Source organism: Rosa chinensis, chromosome 6, assembly GCF_002994745.2.
Source record: "Rosa chinensis cultivar Old Blush chromosome 6, RchiOBHm-V2, whole genome shotgun sequence".
NCBI classification, from domain to species: Eukaryota; Viridiplantae; Streptophyta; class Magnoliopsida; order Rosales; family Rosaceae; genus Rosa; species Rosa chinensis.
Window position 1 is genome coordinate 59,101,057 of NC_037093.1, and position 8,922 is coordinate 59,109,978.

General features: G+C 34.5%; 1 non-coding gene across 1 annotated transcript; it reads left to right on the forward strand.

Moving 5' to 3' along the window:
* Positions 1-1,335: 1,335 nt before the first annotated feature.
* On the forward strand, positions 1,336-3,867 carry LOC112174478. Its single transcript, XR_005801132.1, has 3 exons — positions 1,336-1,819; positions 1,918-2,142; positions 3,300-3,867. It is a non-coding gene; the product is annotated as an uncharacterized LOC112174478 (transcript).
* The last annotated feature ends 5,055 nt before the right edge of the window (positions 3,868-8,922 follow it).

Consider the following 8,922-nt stretch of genomic DNA (forward strand, 5'->3'; position numbering starts at 1 on the left):
CTGGTCTTTTTCATGAAAATCCAGTCTTATTTTGACCCAATAGATTAGCTAGTTTAACAAAAAATTAAAATTTTGACTAATTTTGAAAAAATTTACCATTCCAACAGAATTTATTAAAATAATCAAAAGTTAAATTATCTCAAAATTAGTTATAACATAATATAGTTTATTTTCTCAATTCTCAAGTTATAACAAATTTGAGAGTTGAGAAAATATATAAACAATTTCATGTTATAACAAATTTGGTTACTTTTGTGACTTCAGTAATTTTTAGAAGTCTAAGGTGTGTTGATGTTTGTCATACATCATCTTTTTAATTAATATATATTAAATTAAATTAGTAGGTGAAACCTGTTGTACAGGTCAACAGGTTATCCAATTATAATTTGACATGTGTACTTAAAAAAAAAATTACCATACTAAGTACTCATTTATTCTTTTATACGTAAATCGTTCAAAAACTTGTAATGAATATCATAAATATAGTAATTACTTTTATTACAACTATAATTATCATTAAATACGTCCAATGTGGTCTTTTGTTGTAAAATGCCTCATCGATGATATAATTTACAAAAGAAAGGACTCTAATTACAAAAAGAACAACTGGATTACAAGAATAAGGACTTGAAAAGTTTTAGGTCTAATATGATTATTTACCATATAAACAAATCATTTGTTGTAGCATTGGTAAGTGGATCGTTTTTTTTTGTAAATGGATCATATTTCATGTAATTATCATAAAAACAACCATAATTACCACTTTATACCTCAATTGTTGTAATCTATAGTAAAATGCATTGTCAAACGAGTAATTCTCTCATGGATGATGAGATTTACACATGAAAAGTATTAATTACAAAATATAGAACTTTAATACACAATTACGGACTCCGCGCCTCATTGACAATATATACATAAAGTTTTACCACTTTGACAGCAATTCGTTGTCACATTAGTAAAATGGTTCTTGGACTTGTAATATAAAAAATTACCACAAATAAGAGTTTGATTACTACTTCTACAACAATTCGTTGTCAAACTTGTAATATTGAAGAATTACCACAAATACAACCTTGGTTATTACTTTGGACCTTAATTGCCGTAAAATCTAGAAAAAACATTGTCAAATAAGTAAATAACTCCTAAAGGACAGTAATTACAAAATAGACAACCTTATTACACCATAAAGGACTTACTGCAAATTTACTTAAATATATGAAGTTTTACTATTATAGCAACACATTCGTTGTTTTATTAGTAAAGTGGTTCTGAAAACGTAATAATAAAGTATTAAAAAGTGAACTCATTGTGTTTTTTTTTTTTTTTTGTTTCCGAACTGAGGATTGGCCGATTGGGTTCTCTATTTCCCTTTCTCTTCCAGCGTCCTTCTTAGTTCTTCCTTCTTCCTTCTTGGTCCATAGTTAATCTTTGGCTCTCAGATTATTTGCTTCTTCTTTTTTTCTTCTTTTGTTGTCATTTTTCTTCATTCTCTATCTTTTACTTCCTCATCTCTCCTCCAGTCGCTCTCACCCTCAAAAACCAGATCGAAAAACATACCAAACACCAAACAACCAAATCTGAATCGTACCTTCGCCATCCATTTCGTCATCCTTCTCTCTTAGCCTTTCACATCCTGCTTCATTTCCTATGAAACCAATCTTGGCCCAAATTCCGTAATACCCAAATCAAAAAACCTAACACCTCAGCCCCAAATACCTCCTCCAATCTCACTTGCTCTCTCGACTTCTTGCTTAGCAATCAGTTGCTTGTCGCACTCGATTTCTGTACTTGCAATCGAAATCTTGTGGCTCGTTAGGTATTTCTTGCTTTTTGGTATATGTTTGCAGTCTATTTTCGGTAAATTGGAGTTGATTTTGGTTAGTTCTTTGGTTTTTGAATGTGATTCTATTGCAGAAATTGAAAGGGTACAAGGCTTCGATCAAATTTGTAGATTGAAGAGCTCGGGAGGACGACGTGTCGTTTCATAGGCTGCCGAAGGGGTCATCGACGAGGTGGAAGGGGCTTCTGGGGCGGAAGAGGACCGCGCACATTGGGTCCAAGAAAGCTGAGAGAGGTAGTGATGACTCTTCTATGGAAGGAAGAAGGTCTGGCCTTGTGCATGAGAGTTCTTCTTCACAGGTATATGCAATTTGTTTTAAAAAAATTCACCCTATTTTGGTCTTTTTTTAATTATTTTTTATTGGATTTATATATGAATTTGAAATTTGTATGAAAAGTTGTGTTCTTGTTAATTTGTTGGAGGAGGTGTTGAATGAAGGAGGGTCAACTTGGAGGGGGTTTGAGATTGGAATATAATGGTGGCATTGAGTAATGTTAGGGGTGACCTGATGAATTTGTAGAGGTGTGGGAGTGCTGTAATTTTTTTTTCTTTGTTTGGATTTTGGAGGTTAGAAAAACAGGATGATCAATTATTAGTCCTGTATTTTTTTTTAAGGTCAGGGTTTTTGGGTAAACTTAGAGGTTGTGATGACTTCTGTGGGAATTGAGTTTTAGAGTTTCTGTGTTGTAGTTTTATTTCAAAATTTCTGGGTTGGGATTTGGTCTTTTGGCTGTTCACTGTACAAAAATGTTTGCGGTTGAAGAACTCGTGCAATGCTAATTAAGCTTTTGTTTCTATGTTATGCTAATTAAGTTTAGTACATTCACTAAACTCTTAGTCCAAATTGGCTTTGGGGTTACATGTCTATGCCAGTTGGGTTGGGTTTGATCGATGTTTCTCACCTCATTTTAGTTGCTTTGCCCTTACTGAATATTGGTATGTTCTGTTGAGTTGTTTTTATTAGTTTTATTTTTTGATTGCTATAATCAAAGTTTGACTGAGTTGGAACTCTATTTTGGTTATTCAATCATTTTTTGATAAAGATGGATAAATGCTCGAAATGATTTATTTTTCATTGATATGCATTTGTATAACTGCATAAATGCTCACCCCACTAGCTTCTATTTATGACCTCTCTGGAGGATCTGTCTTTGATACTTGGCTGATTAGGATCCTCAATAATTCCTTGACCAAGTACACCATGATGGCATGATACATATCATATTGTGAGGATGCTAACATTCTTTCAATTTGGGGTAGCAATTGTTGTAAATTACCCTTGTTTTATAGCAATACTGTTATCCTCTCTTAAACAAGATTATCTGAGATACAATAGGTATTTTGATTAATAATTGTCTTCTTTGATGTAGGTCCTACTTGTTTTGTAATCATCATTCAGCAATGACAAATTTCATTCCACCGGAAAAATTACATTGTTATTTCTTCTTATTTGCAGATCAACTTGAAAGGGTTGGATGGCATCCAGGGTCCAGTTTATGTGGGAACTGGTTGCTGTTTCAACAGGCAAGCACTATATGGGTATGATCCTGTTTTGACTGAGGAAGATTTGGAACCAAACATCATATTAAAGAGTTGTTGTGGTTCAAGAAAGAAGGGAAAGACCAGCAATCAGAAGTATATTGACAAGAAGAGGGCTGTCAAAAGAACTGAATCGACCATTCCCATTTTCAATATGGAAGACATTGACGAGTTAAGGGTATATTTTCTCTTCATTGGCAGAGCTGGTTATGGCGCGCTCAGTTAAGAGTGAAGCATATGATATTCAAGAACTAGCCGACATGTTGCAGATTGGGTCCAAATTCTATGTAATTGGAATCTCAATGGGGGCTTTACCCTGTTTGGAGTTGCTTGAAATACATACCGCACATGCATGGTACTTACTTGAAGAGCCATGGCGCTATTGTTTTCTTTTTTGTTTTGAATAATGTTTCTGACATTTTGTAGAGAGGGACATTTACTAAACAAATATAGCTTGCCCACCAAAGCAGATCTTTTTTAACAAACCAAACCTATTTAGCTTCATTTGGTGAAATAACTCATTGATCTTTTTTTACAAGGCATTTAGTTTGTCCTCATCCATAGCAGTTCAGTTAAACCATCAAAACCTAAAGTGACACCTAAAGAAATGCAGTTCTAACAATCAAATGTAACTTGCAAAAGAGTATGATAAAATGTAACTAGTTGTAACTTGGTGTGTGCTATTAGTTATTTCTTAGGTTTATTCTTTAATCCACGAGGCCGACCAGGACCTTTTTTCTTGTTCACGTTGGCTGCATCTATTTCGTGGATTGCCTTCATTTTCTTTGGAGACCTTTGCAAACCTTCATCAGTATCGCTGCGTGCTGTGCTATCTTGATCTATCTTCATTGTGTTTGGTCCACGTTTCTTGCATATAACTTTTTGAAGTGACCTTTGTCTAGCTTCAGCAATATTGTTGCGTGATTGGTTGTCCGGATGCCTCAACAAGGTGAGAGCTATGCGCAGACGCTCGTTCACAGAATGATACTGCATGCATGAGTTTATTAGAATTTTTATAAAGAAATAACTTGAAAAATTAGATGCTGAATTTCAGATAAAATAAATACCTTGTCCCCTGCTTTGGATGCATTCTCATAATCCTCCATGAATTTAATCATAAAAATACCACAATCGAATCCATTTTTTTGTACTGGAACACAATCGGGATGGATAATTTTAAATGAAGAGAATGTGCATCCTTCATCGAAATGAATCATAATCTCGTTATTAAATATCATGTCCAGTGTCTTCAGCTGCATCGTTAAGAATCAAGAAGGTGTGATTTTGAAAATGTCTACATATAATATGAAATAATAACAATAATGCATCAAATAATTTATTACCAAATGATAAGCTAGATTCTCTCGTGGAGTCTTGCGTGCGGAACTAGGAAAACTATCCAATATCTCAACTTCCTTGCTTCTTATTTTTACTACCATCAGGAACCAGTGGTTCCCTTTTACACCCTCATCCAGGATGGGAATAAAAATCTGCACACTATAAATTGTTACTACATGAAATATCTGTTTGAGAAGCTCAATTAAACAAATTAAAAGTGTATATGATACCTTTTCGCATTTCTCAAATACAAAGTATCGGAACTCAGCCTTATTTTCTTTTTTCGCGTTGGCAGCAAATTTTGACAAATCTTGACCTTCTTTTTTAGAAAGTGCTTTGCCCTACATTAAAATACTGAACTTAGTCTCCTACCGTCAAATTTTGCACAAACAATCCAAGTATATACAACCTTACCGTCAAATTTTGCACAGACAATCCAACTGGTATCCAGGAAAAAATATGGTACAGTTATAGTTACGAAAAAGATGTAAACATGATGACTGAAACAAAAATTGTACTGTACATGAAATTCATACCTTGTTGTTGACATATTGACCGAGCTCTAAGCATCTCATATCAGCACGGTTTAGGAAGTTATCGTCTGTTTGGAAAACCATAAAGCTGCAGAACAAATTTATGTTTTAATTTTGTACATGTATGTATCAGATTCTTGTTGAACAATGTATGAAAAGTATGAAGGCTTACTCCTTTTTATATTTTTCATATATAAAACTCAGCAAATCACAATCATCATCGTCAAAATCGAAAGGACCGTTGAATTCACCAATTCTCTTCAAATTTAGGGTTCTCCCATGCAAATATTCGTCCATTTGCTCATCATCTAATTTGAACCCAAGCTTCACAAATGGATCTGATATTGCTTGACTTGGCTTCCTTTCAGCGGTGCGCCGCGTATTGATCGGACTGAATTTAGTTGATTTAGTGTCTGTCCTGATTGTTTTGCCTATGACAAATTCTTCCTTAATCTGTAAAGAAAAAAAAAATTAAAGCTGTTTTTTGCATCATAATATGTACACTTGTTAGTAACGATTTTAGAAATAATTACCAAGATTTTTATTTTTATTTTAGATAAAATTCAAATAAGAAGTTGATGCAAAACATACCTTAGGATGTGCTGCCTCAGAGTTGTCGTCACTTTGTATTTGGCATGATGATTCGTCATTAACCTCAACTTCTTTTGAACTTTGAGTTTTGAAATCATCACTTTCTTGATGGTTTTGCCTAATAGTATCATTTGCTGACAGATCCACAGTCTTTCTTTCATGATTAGCCTCGTCCCTTTTTATATTGACATCCTGATCACCATCTTGTCTCACTACTTTGAACAATCCTTCTTGTATCCCTCTAAGAAGACCTCCCAATTCATCAATCTTTTCCTCCACACGCATAATGGTACTCTTCACGGATTCAACATCAGCTCGAAGGGCAACAACATTTTCTGCCTCATGTTTTTGTTCACTTGAATTATAAACTTTGGAAACCAGAATGTTTGGACTTTCATGACCCCCTTTACGCAATATCCATTTAATTAATTTTGCTAATTGCTCCTCTCCCCAAGCTGCAATTGAAGGCTTCTCACAATCAACAAGTGCCCTTCCATATCCGATGACATTATAATAATATAGTTGGAAGAACAACACACATCCAGATATGTACTTTGCTTTGTTATGCTTGAACAACCGCACACTTTCCAATAGAAATTCAAATGAAAAACTTGCCCAGTTCATACTTCTTATATTCTTCAGATTCTTCAATGCAAGAAGATACTTTGGATTGAGATGTGTTGATGTATTTGGGCAAAGCAAGGTTCCCAATGCCAACAGAATGAAGCTGACTCCAAAGTGATCATCTACTACGTTTACTCCATCTAACTTTGCAATTATGTCTGAAATTTCTATATACCCAGAATTTCCGACATAATAATCAACCAATGGTTTCATGTCAGGGTCTTCAATTGAGCCGCTGAAATCTACATGTATTCCTCCTTCAGGCACACTCATAATCTGTTTAAAATCTGAAGAACTCATTTTCATACTCTTACCATGCAGCTCAATCAAACACTCCTCAGTGTCAAACTTATCAATCAAAAATCGACATAAATCTCGGCGTACTCGTGTGCATGACAATTGCACTAATGTACCGAAGCCCAATTCAGTTATTGCTGCAATTTGTTCCCAGAAAATTTAGAAACAACTTGTTGAAACTGGTGTGGACTACATCGAGTGGATATGGTAGCTGAGGATTTGGATGTATTCCTACTTTTCTTCGTAATTCCAGATGAAACATCATGGCCTAGAATATTGTACTTGGCTTTTTCAGTAGGCGTGAGTGTATGCCACTTAGAAGACACCAATTTCTTAAACTGTAATAGATTGGAACCACATATTTACATATTAAAAGTTGCAAATAGAAAAAAAATAACGTAAAGCAATCTCTTAGAAAATTAACCAGTTACCTCATTATCTTTCTTCACATTCTTACCGCAAGCAATCAACTCATCCGCTTGGATTTTTCTGATGAAAATGAGAACATAAACAAAGTTAGCTACAATTAATATTCAATGGATATGATATAGGTACATATACTTACAGGTATTGGTTGAAAGCAAATTGCCCAACAATTACTTTCTGTTCCTTTTTGTCGTCTGTTTTATTCTTCAATTTACTGTTGCTTTTTATTACTTTCGATTCCGCCATCATCTGCAGAACGGTTGAAATATATTGAAACAAGAATATACCGGAGCATTACGAATTATGAACAAATGAAGAACTAATTAGCTATGGTCACTAAATATATCAGATATTTATCCTAGTCCTAACTGATCCACTCATTGTTTGGACTACCTTTATGTAATATTTGATTGTATTATGTTTCAACCGAGCGTAAACAACTTGTCATATCTCTAAGAGACCTAATACAAGGTTTGACCCCATATCGAAATAAGCTGGTTTCCTCAATCTAATTGAGTGAACCACATTCTACTCACTAGCAGAGCTTAGCAGTTCATGCTTGGAAGAATAGCGAAAATAGAAGGTAGGTTGAATTGTGCCTTTACCTGGATACGAAGCCTTGCGCAACTCTGCTAGGTTGAATGATGGTAGTTGTTGAATGAACGATGGGGTGGCTGAGATAGTTTCTAGTCTTTAGGAATTAGGGTTTAGGTCGTGGACTATAAGTTGTAGGGTTATAATTTTTGAACGAAATTGTTCTCATGTTAGAGATTTAATTATTCTTTTCCCTTTTCCATTATCATAAAAGATTTTCATTTAAATATATTGAAAAAATTAATGCTTTCTGAAATGTAAAAGACCCTACACCCTAAACCCCAAATCCTAAACCCTAAATTTTTCAGTTATTTGGAAACTACAATAGAATTCCTAATCTATATTAAATGTTGTTTAACAAATTTCAAAACAACAAGATATATTCATTACCCTAAACCCCAAACCCAAAACCCTAAACCCTATCCCCTACATTTTTATATATTCATTACGAAGCTCCTATATAAGATATTTCTTTCTCAATGAAATATATGATTCTTGATAAGATATCTGCTCCTTGATAAGATATTTCTATCTTAACGAGATACCTTCTCCTTCACAGGATATTTGCTCCTCGACAACATATCTCGCCTTAACAAGATATTTGCCGCTCCTCGACAACATATCTCGCCTTAACAAGATATCGGCTCCTTGACAACATATCTCGCCTTAACAATATATCTGCTCCTCGACAACATATCTCAACATTGACAAGATAACATATCTCACCTTAACAAGATATCTGCTACTCCTCGACAACATATCTCGCCTTAACAGGATATCGGCTCCTCGACAGCATATCTCGCCTTAACAATATATCTGCTCCTCGACAACATATCTCAACATTGACAAGATAACATATCTCACCTTAACAAGATATCTGCTACTCCTCGACAACATATCTCGCCTTAACATGATATTGGCTCCTCGACAACATATCTCACCTTAACAATATATCTGCTCCTCCTCGACAACATATCTCGCCTTAACAAGATATCGGCTCCTCGACAACATATCTCCTATTCAATAAGATATTTGCTCTTCAACAAGATATTTCTTTCTCCACGAGATATATGCTCCTCTATAAAATAGTTCACTGATACATTGCATTACCATAGTTTAGAGCTCTACTACAAAATT